The sequence below is a fragment of the Trichosurus vulpecula genome, chromosome 4 (assembly GCF_011100635.1).
Source record: "Trichosurus vulpecula isolate mTriVul1 chromosome 4, mTriVul1.pri, whole genome shotgun sequence".
NCBI lineage: Eukaryota > Metazoa > Chordata > Mammalia > Diprotodontia > Phalangeridae > Trichosurus > Trichosurus vulpecula.
The window spans coordinates 377377696-377393406 of record NC_050576.1 but is presented as its reverse complement, the minus strand read 5'-3'; the positions used below and the strand labels follow the sequence as shown (position 1 = coordinate 377393406).

At 36.8% G+C, this 15711-nt stretch overlaps 1 pseudogene; it reads right to left on the bottom strand.

Moving 5' to 3' along the window:
* Window positions 1-13420: 13420 nt before the first annotated feature.
* LOC118847285 lies at window positions 13421-15442 on the bottom strand (annotated as a pseudogene).
* Window positions 15443-15711: the final 269 nt, after the last annotated feature.

Sequence of the window (15711 nt, the reverse complement as noted above, 5' to 3'; positions counted from 1 at the left end):
ACACAGCCATTAAACAGTCCCCTAGCTCCCAACACAAGAAGTTTGGGACAGAGCCACCTAGGCTCAAGAAGGAGAGACGCCCTTAAAAAGCCAGGAAAAAGGCAACCACCATGAAGAAGCAAGCTAGAAAAGTAAAAAAGGCTATAGAATTATATTATGGAGACAGAAAAGATCAAAATATGAATTCATAAGAGGACAGCATTGACACTCTATCCACATTTGAAACCCCAAAAAGGAATATGATCTGGTCTCAAGCTCAAAAAGCATTCTGAAAGAGCTCAAACAGGATTCTAATGCCCAAATTGGAGAGGCAAGAGAACAATTATGGAATCTAACAGGAGAAAATGAATTCTTGAAAAATAAAATTGCCCAAAAGGAAAGAGTGATGCATCTGAAGAAAATAATTTGTTAAAAATTTGGATTGAACAAGTAGAAGCTAATGACTCTATGAGGCATCACGAATCAGTCAAACAAAATCTAAAGAATGAAAAAATAGAAAAAAGAAACATAAAATGTCTCATTGGAAAAAACAACTGACCTGGAAAATAGATCCAGGAGAGATAATCTAAGAATTATTGGTCAACCTGAAAGCCATGATGAAAAAAAAGAGCCTGGACAGTATCTTCCAAGAAATCATGAAGGAAAATTGCTCCAAGGTCCTAGAACCAGAGGGTAAAATAGTAATCAAAAGAATCCACCAATCACCCCTTGAAAGAAATCCCAAATCAAAAATTCCAAGGAAGGTTGTAGCCAACATCCAGAATTATCATGTCAAGGAGAAAATACTGCAAGCAGCCAGAAAGAAACAATTCAAATATTGCAGAACTACAGTCAGGATCACACAGGACCTTACAGCTTCCACATTAAAAGATCGGGGGGATTGGAATATGATATTCTGAAAGGCAAAAGAGCTTGGTCTATAATCAAGGAACAACTATCCAGCAAAATTGAGCATAATCATTCAGGCAAGGAGATGGACATTCAACGAAATAAGATAATTCCAGATCATCCTGATAAAAAAGGCCAGAGCTCAATGGAAAATCTGGCCTTTCAAATACAAGACTCAAGAGAGGCATAAAAAGGTAAACAGAGGAAAAAAAGAAAAAAGAACCTTGTTGTTCAACAAAGGCAAACTATTTACATCCCAATACAGGAGGATGATTTTTGCTAATTTTGAGAATGGTATAGTTTGTATGACATCTAAAAAAGGGACATACATAGACAGAGGGTATGGATATAAATTAAGTGATGTGATGACAAAAAATTTAATTAAGGGATGAAGAGGGATTGTAACGGGAGAAGAGGTAAGGAGGAGGTAAAAGGATAAAGTATATCATATGAAGAGGTACAAAAACATTATTCTAGAGGGAAAGAAGGGAGGGAGAAGAGCAGTGTTTGAGATTTACTCTCATCAGATTTGGTTCAATGAGGTAATAACATACTCTGTTAAGTATAGAAACCAAACTTTTCCCTACAAGCAGTAGGAGGGGAAAGTGGAATGAAAAGGGAGGGTGGTTAAAAGGGAGGGAAGAAGTAGTGAGGGAAAAGGGTAAGATAAGCAGGGAGCTGAAAAGGAGAGAATATGGAGGGAGGTGGTGGTCAAAAGCAAAACATCTTTTGAGGATGGGAAGGAAGAAGGGAGGAATAAAAATATAAATGGGGGTGGGTGGAAAGTGGGATGGTAGAAGAGACAGAGATAGTAACCATAACTCTGATGTGAATGGCATGAACCCTCCCATAAAACAGAAGCAGATAGCAGAATGGATTAAAAAACAAAGTCCTATAATATGTTGTTTACAAGAAACATCAAGTTCTCTGAACTTGACAAATCTAACCTCAAAATAAACAAGAAAGAAGTTAAGGAGGTGAACAGAATTTTAGAAAAGATAGAGAAAAGATAGATATGATAGACCTCTGGAGAAAACTGAAAGGGGATAGAAAGGAATATACTTTTTTTTCTCAGTGGTACATAGCATATACACAAAAAAATGAACATGTATTGGGGCATAAAAACCTCACAATCCAGTGCAGAAAGGCAGTAATAGTCAATGCATCCTTTTCAGGTCATGATGCAATAAAAGTTATTTGTAATAAAGGACCAAGGAAAGACAGACTGAAAATTAACTGGAAACTAAATAATCTAATCTTAAAAAAATGAGCGGGCTAATGAAGAAATCATAGAAACAATAACTTCATTCAGGAGAATGGCAATAATGAGACAACATATTGAAATTTATGGGATGCAGCAAAAGCAGTTCTTAGGGGAAGTTTTATATCTGTGAATGCTTGCATAAATTAAATAGAGAAAAAGGAGATCAATGAATTCGTCATGCAACTGAAAAAGCTAGAAAAAAGAACAAATTGAAAATCCACAATTAAATACCAAATTAGAAATACTGAAAACCAAAGAAGAAATTAATAAAACTGAAATCAAGAAAACTATTGAACTAATAAATAAAACAAAGAGCTGATTTTGTGAAAAAAACAATAAATTGATAAACCTTTTGTTAATTTGATTTAAAAAAGAAGGAAGAAAACAAAATTACTAGTGTCAAAAATGGAAAGGGTGAATTCACCTTCAATGAAGAGGAAATTAAAACAATAATTAGGAATTATTTTGCCCAATTGTTGGCGATAACTTTGACAATGTTAGGGAAATGGATGAATATTCACAAAAATATAAGTTGCCCAGATTAACTGAAGAGGAAGTAAAAGACCTAATTAATCCCATCTCAGAAAAAGAAATTGAGCAAGCCATCAATGAACTCCCTAAGAAAAAAATCTCCAGGGCCAGATGGTTTAACATGCAAATTCTATCAAACATTTAAAGAAAAATTATTTCTTATTCTTTACAGACTATTTGGGAAAATAGGTGAAGGAGTCCTACCAAATTATTTTTATGACACAAATATGATGCTAATAACTAAACAAAAAGTCAAAACAGAGAAAGAAAATTATAGACCAATATCCAATATCCCTAATGAACATTGATGCAAAATTTTTAAATAAAATATTAGCAAAAAGATTATAGCAACTTATCACATGAATAATACATTATGATCAGGTAGGATTTATTCCAGGAATGCAAGGCAGGTTCCATATTAGGAAAACTATCAGCATAATCAATCATATCAACAACAAACCTAGCAGAAACCACATGATTATCTCAATAGATGCAGAAAAAGCTTTTAACAATATACAACACCCATTCCTATTAAAAACCCTGGAAAGCACAGGAATAAATGGTGTCTTTCTTAAAATTATAAGTAGCATCTACCTAAAACCATCAGCAAGCATTATATGTAATGGGGATAAGCTAGATGCATTTCCAATAATGTTAGAGGTGAAACAAGGGTGCCCATTATCAACCCTATTATTCAATTTGGTACTAGAAATGTTAGCTTTAGCAATAAGAGAAGAAAAAGAAATTGAAGGAATTAGAATAGCCAAAGAAGAAACTAATTTATCACTCTTTGCAGATGATATAATGATTTACTTAGAGAATCCTAGAGAATCAAGTAAAAAGACTACTTGAAATAATAAATACCTTTAGCAGAATTGCAGGATATAAAATAAGTTCACATAAATCCTTGGCATTCCTGCATATTACTAACAAAGCCCAACAGCAAGAGATAGAAAGAGAAATTCCATTAAAAGTTACTGTAGACACTATAAAATATTTGGGAGTCTATTTGCCAAGGCAAACCCAAGGCCTATATGAATACAATTATGAAACACTTTTCACACAAATAAAGTCAGATCTAAATAAACAAAAAAACATCAGTTGCTCATGGTTAGGCTGAGCTAATATAATAACAATGACAATTTTAGCTAAATTAATTTACTTTTTCAGTGCCATACCAATCAAACTACCAAAAAATTATTTTACAGACCTGGATAAAACAATAACAAAATTCATCTGGAAGAATAAATGGTCCAGAGTATCAAGGGAATTAATGAAAAGAAAGGCTAGAGAAGGTGGTCTAGCCATACCAGATATTAAACTATATTATTAAGCAGCAGTCATCAAAACTACTTGGCATCGACTAAGAACTGGAGTGGTGGATAAGTGGAATAGGTTAGGTACACAAGATACAGTAGTCAACAACTACAGCAATCTACTCTTTGATAAATTCAAAGAATCCAGCTGCTGCGTTAAGAATTCACTATTTCATAAAAACTGCTGAGAAAACTGGAAAATGGTACGTCAGAAACTGGCTATAGACCAATATACCCAAATAAAGTCAAAATGGGTTCATGATTTAGGAATAAAGGCTGATACTATAAGCAATTTGGGAGAGCAAGGAATAGTTTACCTGTCAGATTAATTGGAAAGGGAAGAATTCATGATCCAAAAAGAGATGGAGAGCCTTACAAAATGCGAAATGGATAATTTTGACTATGTTAAATGCTCAATGTGAAAGTAAATGTAGAACCTAGATTGGATTACATGCTATCTTGGTGGGAAGGGGAGAGGAGAGAGAGGGAGAGAAAATTTGGAACCCAAAAACTTGTGGAACTGAATGTTGTAAACTAAAAATAAAAAAATAAATTTATATAAAAATATTGAAAGAATTACAAAGAAAGGGAAAAAAGTATGCCATGTGCATAGCAGAACATAAGAGAGGATTCAAAATATATAACAATAGATTTTCTTTTCAAAAAAGCCTGTATGATAAATAATACATGTGGTGTTGAGAATTGTCCATCTTTTCTTTGCTTCCATGTGAATTTTCTTTTGTTCTCTGCTGTGCACTTTTTTACTTTGTTATTTTTTCCCTCTCCCCACCCCACCCCTGAAGGCTACAATAAAGTTTAGAAATGTTTCTCTATAGCTATAGATATATACATACACATATACGTATATACATATACACATCGAAATACACTTTCCCAAACATACTCTACTCCTGATCTTTGTTTTTATATTTGTGCATATCTCTTGTTTCTTATCCCTCCTTATTCCTCTACTTTACTTCTACCAACTACCTTGCCCTCCTACTACACAACTTTTTTATTAACCTTATGATTGTAACTGAAACATAAAAAAAGGGGAATGTCTCTTTACAAGAGAAACGTTTGCTTTACTTAAGGAGAATGTATAGTCCAAGCTCATAGTCCAAATGGAAAAAAGATTCACTATTATGCAGATTTTATCAATTCATGAAACACTGCAGAGTCTCCTAAATGAGAACCATAATCATTGATGAAGGTTAGGCTTTATAAACTTATTTCTTTAAATTCTCAGTTCTTACATAGTACCTAGTATATAGTAGGTGCTTAATAAATGCTTATAGATTGTTCCAGTATAAGGATACTATCCACGATTCTGTTCTTATTGTGAATTCATTTACATTGGCCTGACAAGAGTTTGTTTTTCTTAGATATGTTGATTTTTAGCCATTTTCCTGTACTCCTTTAGGTACTTATGAATTGCTTTTCAAAAAAGATTGTATACCTCTTGACCCCCTTCATATGGATTTTCACTGAGTAAAATAGCTTTTGAGTATACAGCTGTGAGGCACAAAATGTTTGAACTGGCAGTTTAAGTGAAAGATTGCATGTGTCTTAATTACAGAAAAGAAAAATATACCATTATCATAAAGTGCTCATCTTGTTGGCCTCAGGGAAAGAGTTAAGATATTACGTAAAGACATTTTGGTGAAAGTCATTGAAGTGTTTAGCACTTAGCTTTAATATACTTTCCATATTTTAAGTAATTAATCCTTTCAACACCAAATGTGTTGCAGGGAATGGTATTTTCTTCCCAGTTCACTGGCCCCACTTTACAGAGAGTAAGATAACATTTTTTTTAACTTATGGAGAGAGTATCAAAAGCCAAATTAGAGAGTATCAATGAATGGAATGCTATACATGCGGTTTAAGGATTAGCAATGTAACTTCTCAGGACTCTAGTTTCTTGTTTTTTTGTTTTTAATCTGTTACTTGAATCAATTCATAAAAAGTGAGATCATCACAATCTGTGTGTGACATCATGGTGGAAGAGACTACTAACATATTGACTGACAGAATCAAGGCTCTTAAATATCTTTAAATGTTACAATGGTAGAAATAAAACTACTAGCCATACAATATTTAATACAAATAACCATAAAGTTTTATCTTTAGTTTTATTTTCATATTTGTAATATTTTATTTTTCTAATTCCATGTAAAAAAATTTATTTTTTAAAATTGAGTTACTTTATTGTCTTTCAACAGTCTAGATCATATTTTTTTCAAATTACATAGAAAACAAATTTTTAACTTTTTGGTTTTTACAAATATTTAGTTATAAATTTTATCCCTTCATACCTCTATTCCACAATCTTTGAGAAGGTAAGTAATTCGATATAGTTTATTTATGTGCTGTCATGAAAAACACATTTCCGTATTAGTCACGTAAAAGAAAACAGGCAAAAACCCCCACAAAATTTGAAGTTCGAAAAGGTATGTTTCCATCTGCATTGAGACTCTGTCAAGTGATTTCTCTGGAGATAAACAGAATTTTTCATCATTAGGGATTGTCTTAGATCATTTGTATTCTTGAGAATAAGTCATTCACAGTTGATCATCATATAATATTGCTACTACTATGTACAATGTTCTCCTGGTTCTGCTCACTTTACTTTGCATCAATTCATGTAAGTATTTACAGGTTTTTTTTTTTTTCTGAAAGCCTCCTGCTTGTCATTTCTCATAACACAATAATATTTCATCACAATCATATACTATAACTTGTTTAGCCATTCCCCAATTGATGAGCTTCCTCTATTTTCCTTTGTTGCCCGATGCCTAGCATGGGTAACATTTTTTTAAAGCATATTGACTACTAACACACATTCCTATAGAATTTCAACAAGAGTAGGTCAAGGGAATTCAAAATAGTGGAATAAGAAGGGGAATTTTTTTTCAGAAGATATAGGGAGGCCTTGTTTAGAGAAGTATTAACAGAGTGAACATGACCACTAATTTCAAATATTAATTCGATAAATAAATGTTATCTACTATGTAATATTTATAGATTTGATTATTATGCCCTAACTATGAATAATCTGACTTTTTCATAAAGGAATGATTTATTTCATGGTAGCAGAAAGATCATGCATTAAAGGAAGTCTGAAGATCTGAGTTCAAGGTTTTACTTGATAAATTGATTATGATACTGGACAAAACATTTTACCTCTTGGACACCTACTTATTTCATCTGCCAACAAGTTAGAGCTTTTAAACCTAAATCATATTATTTCCAAATATATACAGAGCACCTCAGAGCCACTGTCTATGCTGATTTCTTTTCTCTAATGTCTCCAGGTACAGATATAATCACCATTTACTCAATAAATATTCTTTTAATAAATGAACTTATTCCATTCTGTATCCTAGTGTTAAGGTAACCCCCAAACATTAAATTACACATATTTATTTTGAAACATTTTTATGAAAAAATGCACATATATTACTGTCTTCCAGAACAGATGGAATGATCAGAATTATAGATGAAAGGTTGTGGGAGAGAAGGGGGAAAGTTTACCCTGAAAGTGATTATCATTTCTTTCCTTAAAAATTCCTAAATAGGATGAGGTAAGTTTCAATGTATAATCTCAGCAACTGTTATGGAATTTTTACGAAATATGTTATGGGGCTCAAAAAATTGGGCAAATGAGACCTGATTATATAACAACTATACGTGTATTTTGTCACTCTCCAATACATTTTTTTTAAAAATCTATAATCTGATAGAGCTCTTGGGCACTGGTAAAATATTGTGTAGATACAAAGTTACTAGTGGCATGAGTGAGTTGCATCATTTTTACACAATCTTCTATTAGACATGTTTCAACTTTCCGGACAGGCCAAGATAGATGGATATGCCAAGATATAGTAAGCTGTACATTAATTCATGTTCCAGCTGCAAAGACAGTTAAATTCGCTTGATGGTATATGGAAACAAACAATGATATAACTGTGTGTTGTCCAGCTAATTCCATTTTTATAGTTGCTTCAAGTATACCTGAAAAATGATGAGAAAAATCTTACCTGAAAATCTATTTCAAAATGAAACCTGTTATATTCTGCAGGCAGTTGCTGTTATTTCCTTCAATGACATTTCCTTAGGCTTTTGATGTATTTTCACTCTTCTAAATGTTCAGGCTGAATCATTTTTCATCTACCTGACTTGAAATATTTCCTCGAAGCCAATGTGTTTCACCTATAAGTCACCTTAAAGGTAAATGTATTTATGTTTTAGATTTTAATTGTAGTAATATGAACTCTAGTAAAAAGTGAAATGCCATACTTTACTTGAATTATGTGCTCCAGATATTTTCACAGAAATGATATAGAATAGATCTTTCAATAGAAAAAAAATGTTTAGGAAAGAATTGCCTTAAATCTTCCCTTTTTACTGAAGCAAATGTAGAAATGTCTTTACGTAATTTGTTTTCTACTTTAGACATCATTGTCTATATTTTATTATCAAGCCCGGCTAAGCTCTGGAGCAGAGAAGAACAATTAGCAAATTCATGGAGCATACACTGCTTACACTTGTATTTCTAAATTTATTATATTTCAAGATCCCTCTTTATTAAAATAATACAAAATGTAAGTGTTGCATGAGCATTTCTATGCTGGGAAAATGTACATTTAAAGCACTTTTATTAATTTTTAAGTTGCATTGATGATTTTTAAACTATTCATTTCCCCTTATGTTCTCTCCAGTTTAACCCTCTCTCCAAACAAAGAACAGTAAAGCAAAACTAATATATAAGAGCATATGTAATCTTCTGATCCTCATTATCTTTCCCTCTAAACCTCTGCCCAACCTCTGAATTTCCATATTACTGTAAAAAGGCATCATCTTCCTGATTCCTTAGGTTCACAACGTAGGAGTCATCCTGGAATCCTCACTATCTCTCACCCTTCTCTATCCAAATTGTTTCAAAGGTTTGTTGATTTCATCTTCACATCTCTCAAAGGTGCCCCCTTCCCTTTCTGACACTGCCACCACTCCAATGCAGATGCTCACATCATGCCTGGATTATTGCAATACGTTACTCTTCGATCTGCCTGCCTCAAGTCTCTCCCCATTCCAATCCATTCTCCATTAAGATAATAAAATGAATTTCATAAAACATAGGTCTGATCATGTCACCCCTACTCAATAATTTCCAATGATCCTTTATGACCTCCAGGACAAATTTACAAAATCCTATGTTTGGCATTCAAAGTCCTTCATAACCTAGCCTCCTTCCATCTTTCCAGTATTTGTATACTTTATACCTTGATATACACCTTTCAATACTGTGAAACTGGCCTTCTGGCTATTTCATTAACAAGATATTTCATCTGTCAGTTCCAGAAATTTTCTCTGTCTCTTCCCCATGCTTAGAAAGCTCTCATTCCTTATTCATATCTCTTGGCTTTCGTAGCTACCTAGTTCCCAACTAAAATCCCTTCTACATGAAGCCTTCACCAATGCCTCTTAATTCTTGTGTCTTCCCTGTTGATTATATCTTTTTTTTAATCCTTTACAAAGCTTGTTTGTGCATTTTATCTTCCCCTTTTGGGGGTGAGTTCCTCAAAGGCAGAGGCTGTCTTTTGCCACATTTAGTATCCTCAGTGCTCAATACAATTCTTGATACATAGTATGTACTTAATAAGTATTTATTGACTTACTGAATGACTGCAAGTGTATTCTCTACCTCTCTATCATGTAGAGAGAGCAAATTATAATGGACCTTTTCCACATCGGAGTTTTGGTGTGATTATTGAGTGGGATGAAGTAGAAAGTGAATTTATTGGGTTTGGGGTGAGATTACATGTTTTTTAGCCTCAACTCAGAGTAATGTTTATGAGGGACTGGTACTTTCTTGTGATTTCATTGGAATAACTAATTCCTAGAGAAAAAAACTCTCTTAAAATGCAAGTTAGAGCTTTCTTTGTAACTTATAGCCTTTTAATTCATCATCAGACTTGGACAAGTTAATTATATGCCAGACAACCTCTCCACTTCTGTTCCACCAGCCTTTTTCTCACGCTAATAATGGCTTCACCTGCATGGCCTTCTCTTCTAATTCATGTGTTCTTCTCTGAATCTCCATTTGAGGAAGCATTGTGGCCAGTCATCAAATTCTCTTCCAACCCTGGCCAGTTCATGATCCCTAAACCATCGCTCCACCTCGCTCCCTCTTGGAAATCTTCCCTTAAAACATATCATTGAATATTGATTAGACACATACTATACATCAGGAATTAAGGATGTTACAGGAAATACAAAGACAAATACAAAACTACTCCTGCTCTCAAGTAACTTTTATTTTATTGAGAGAGGCGTCATGGTAATACATCTGTGTGTGTGAATGTGTGTGTGTGTGTGTGTGTGTGTGTATGTACACATGCACTTGCATATATACATCCATGTGTATATACATATTTCTATACACATATGCATGTTATACACACATGTGCATTGTTTATGTGTGCATATGTGTATGCATATATATATGTATATACACATATATACATACACACATATGGCTCAACCAAGGATATACATTCACTAAATCGAAGAGGTAGTATTTGATACAAAGTCTTCTGACTCCAAATCGAGCCTTCTTCAATGATACATGAGTGTAACATGGCAGTCAAAATAGCTATCATGAATTTAGACTGCATTAATAGGAGCAGAGTGGCCTGAAATAGGGAGAAAATAGAGTTTGTTTACTCAATGATTCTCATATCCCAGCTTGAATATTAGGGTCCATTGTTGGAACCAGAACATAGTAAGAACACTGCTGCCATTCATACTTATATCAAAAGGAACATGATCATGATGATGAAAACACTAGATATCACGCAATATGAGTATTAGATGAAGGAATTAAGGATGTTTAGACTGGACAAGAGAAGATTTAAGCAAGAATTTCATTATTTGAGGAATTGTCGTGTAAAAAAAAATTCTACTTAGGCCCAAGGAATAGAACTAAGAGCAAAGAGGAAAGGTAAAAGATTGTTGATTTTAGGTCAATAAAAGAAAAATAAAATTAAAATTCAGAATAAGATCTCTGAAAAAAAATCTGAAAAACAATGTGATTGGTTTGCCTCAGGAAAAAATAAGTTTTGCATAATTTAATCACTAGATTATTGATCATTTATTAGATTTGATAAAGATAATATCTGTTCAGATGTGTGCTGGACTAGAAAGTCTCTGTAACAACTTGCAGCTACTGCGACTGTATAAGGCCAATAATACCAGCACACAGGAAGCCTGCTAGCGCAGTTTCTTTGATCTGCTTTTCTAAGGAAAGCAACTTTAAGAAGTTAACAATCTCACTTTAATTAAACATACGTATATCATTCACTTAGTTCAGGGGGAAATGTCAGCATCCTGAACCTCAGAGCAAATACAAACAGAAATTATGAACAGTGACAATATAAACAGATCAACAGACAGGTTTCTGTCTGACCATAGGAAAACTTACATAGTTACCAGAGAGAGAAGAACCAACATCTGGATTTTCAAAGCTGAGGGGGCTCCAATGGCTACCCAGAGTCTCGTCTGGCCAAATCACCCATATTCTTCCAAAGAGTGTGTCCCCCAAAAGCCAACCTCAGAGAATATATATCCTGTTTAGGGTCCTGGAGCCTAGTGCCTACTTAGCAAAAGGGTGTGGGAAAGATCTTTAATCACTAGCACCACAACACATACATACACACACACACACACACACACACACACACACACACACACACACACACATATGTGGGTGTGGGTGTGGGCGTGGGTGTATGTGTGTATATGTATATTATTTCCAATCAACTTGATTCAAACAAAGGCAAGACTCAAAGACCCTTAATTGCCTTAGTGCTGAGAAGTACTGCAAAACAAAAGGCAACAAAAGGCTGCACTTTACTTGCTATGATATTTATAAATGCAAGACTCAAAAGCATTTGATTGCCTTAGTGCTGAGAAGTATTCCAAAACAAAAAAACAACTAAAAAGTCCCACCCTGCTTGCCATTACATTTTCCACCCCTCCAGGATCCTTGGCCTTCACAGTCTAAATGGCTGTGGATCCTGGAACAAATAGAGGCATTATACTTTGCAATCCCACATTGTTCAATAAACTAAATATAACATTCATAGCAACATACTTTAGCAAACCATATCATTCAGTAGCATTCCCCAAAATACTGGTTTACACAAGCAAGAGGTCCCAGGCCAGGGTCTTCCCTAGCACAACATATCATCCTTAAGGGGTGGAAGAAAATACAAACACCATCCACCCCTAGGTCACAGCAAATTACAATGTCTTCGGTCAATACAGAATGTCCAAGTGAAGTCCTTGTTGAGGGTGTGTCCTTCTCCCCACACTGCCATTGCAGGCTTCCTCCTGGCACCCTCAGGTACCAGTATGCTTTAATTAGCAAAGTCCCTACACAAATAAAAAAGTACAAATAATGTTCTTTTGGTGGTCTATTTTTTCTACACCGCTCCAGCTCCTGCTTCCAAGTCCTGAGGGGCAGCTGGCCGACAAAGGCAACAATGTGGGGTCCTTGGGGGTCTATGACACTTTCCCCACCCACCATAGACACCTCCATCCTCCCCCTGGGTCCCAAATAAGTCCCAGGAGAAGGCAGCAAAAAAGCACACTCAGCACCTTGCAGCAAAGTTTTTATCTTGCCCCGGTGCTGCATTCAGAACTCTGGGCTTCCTTGTCCTCTAGCCAGAGCTGGCTGCTCCTGGTTTCTGCCTGAATCCCGATGCAGGCAGCTCTCCACTTTGCTCTCACCTCACCAAGGTCAGCTCGCAGGCAGCTTTCCTCCCTACCTTCCTGGAAAACATCCAATCACTATCCCAGTCCCCCAAACCCCACACTTTCCTTTTAGTCTTCAGATCCTGCTGACTACACCATTTTGTAACAACAATACTAGCAGCTCTCCTGTGCGCTGATGTTATTGGTCTTACACAGCCACAGTAGCAACAAGGAGCATTATTGTATTTTTCTGTACACTGTAGTAGGAGAAATGTAATCAGTCTGAATTGAGTCAGTTTTGCTGCAGATTAAAGTTTGTAGTATTCTTCACTTCTTAATTTGTACAGTTTTACCTAAGAAGAGGAAAGTTTTTTTTTCCTCAGTTTTGATTGATCTTATTAAGCACAAGGGATGCTTGTACATGATGAAGAGAGGAATGCAGAAGAAGCATAAGGTATACAAATATAAAAAGGTACAAAATTTGCTGAGGCCAGGTTGGCTTGAGAGTATACTGGACCATGGCATACATATAACCCAAACTAGCAAGCACAAATGTCCACGCCTGCAACACGTGCTCTGTTCCTCCTCCTACTGACGGGAGAAGCAAAAGTTACAGATATAGTCATGTGCAGAAAGAGTTTTGTGGTCTGGGTGTTGTAATTGATTAGTCCTTGGGGGCTGGTGCTGAGCCCTTGGCAGGGATCACTGGGGATTTCTGGGGACCAAGCCCTTCATCTTATAATAAGATATGAGCTGTTGGGGCACCTCTGCAAGGACTGCTTGGGGCAGCACATGCGAAGGCTCTCCATCCTCATTCAGTTATTCCATGGCTGTGAAGTTCATCACCCCCATACCCACAATGATGATAGACATGGTCAGGTGTGAGGTCTGGACCCTGGCCTCCTTTGTAGCTTCAATGTCTGACAGGGCCCCATCTATCAGCAGGAGCAGTGCAAAGTCTTGCAAGGCAGTTCCCTGCTGTGCAGTCTGGGTAGGAAATAGTACTACATGGTTGATAATGAGGGCAAAATTTGTGGGGCCATAGATTTGGACCTGGGGCAAGGCCTGGCAATAGGCATCTACAACACCCTGGACACCTGAGCAGTAAGAGTTACTGAAACTGAAAGTTCAAGGCAAATTTATGAGAAACCTGCCAATCAGGGGGCATCCGGGCCCCAAGTCCAAAAGCCAGGAAAAAGTCTGTCCATGTCATAATGATGTAACACACAGTCCACACTCCACAAAGCTGTCAGGTACTCAATGACACCAGAGGGACTTAGGTAGTGCAGGGAATCTGGAGAGGAAGGGTCCCCATTGGATCCAGTGAAGTCCATACCCATTGTGAAATTGATCTGGCAGCCACCCATCACATAGTCCAAGAAAGAGAACTCTGCCTCAGAATGGCAGACCTTACCCAGGATGGTTAAGTTCTTATAACTCTTCTTCTTTTGCTGATTCTCAGGATGAAGACAGTCAAGATGAAAACCCCATTGGGCTGCCTTGCAGCTGGGTCAAATTGCTATGGAAGGAGCCAAAGAGGTCATGAGAGCCATCACTGTCATAGTCTGAGCAGCACACCTGGGTGGGCAGGCTGGGGTCTCCCTCACAGAAACGCTGCAAGGGAACATTGAAGTGGCTCCACGTAGGATTCAGATTGTTCTTAATCACCTCAGATCTGTAGGCCAGATGCCACTTTCCATCATCCTATCGGCAAAACTCTAGGAATGGATAAGATTTGCCCAGAAAGTCTTTCTTGTCCAGATTCCTAGCCTCCACTACCATGGTCACCACTTGAGTGTCCTTGACCCCTTGGGCTGAGATCATAAAAGTTCCTTGCCCAACTAACTTCCTAAGCTTTAACATTAGGGGCAGGGTCACAGTCTGGTTGGATACAATCTGTCCTAGGGTGCACTCAGTTCCCTCCAAGAAGTAATCATCTCAGAGCTCATAAGTCTTGTTCTCAAAGTCATAGACCAGGGCTGTCCAAAATACGGCCTGCAGGCTGCATGCAGCCCGCAGTGCCACTTTATGCAGCCCACCTGTGGGTTTTAATTTTCATGAGTGAAACAATAATAATTTGCATGCAATGCCTATTAGATTTTTTTAATTCCATCACTAATAAATAATCTCTTTGATATTAATTTTCTTTGGTGTTTTTAAGCAGTATTACAGATGGAACATATCACATGGAATTTTCAGTCCTTCTGTGCAATGTGTTCCATCTGTACGTTGCAGACTAGTCAGTATGCACCTACCTTTATACTGCTGTGTTGTCGCTTTGTTGTTTTGTTTTTGCTTTTGTGCTTTGTGCCGTTACCTGTCATATTGATGACACATGTTCCCCCCAATTCCTATTAGTATACTGTATTATTTATTCTGGGTGCAGCCATCTAATAACTATTTTATTTTAATCCAGCTCTAAGATAACTTAAGGTTGAACAGCCCTGTCATAGACAACAAAATGCAACTTCTGGACTATTTCAAAGTGATAGCTGATTGGCAGTGGTCTAGAAAACTTAGGGCTGGAGCAGGTCCAGACATGTTCTGTCCCACAGAGCTCAGCCCAGTTGGCCCCACCCGCATCCTGTTTCAGGATGCAGGGTGGGTCCGACTTGCAGCCAAAGTCCTTATCAATGAGGTGGTCACCGGAGTTGGACAGCTGTACTGAGGTCACACAGTGGGCCATCTGAGAGAGCTGTGTGGTGCCCATGACCAAACCCAAGCTACCCCACCCATGTCAGTGTCCCTGCCCCATAGCCGACAGCCCCAACCTTAGCAGGGGGCCCCTGGATCGCCCAGTCACCAGCACAGCCAGTCTTGAGGCCACCACAGCCACTTATATCACCACCTCTGCCTCTGCTATCACTTCTGTATAAAATGGCTGCCCTGAATAGGAAAGTGTTGATAAACTCATCTTCAATAGTGACTTCTTGTTGTGGCTTAGTATCTGGCATA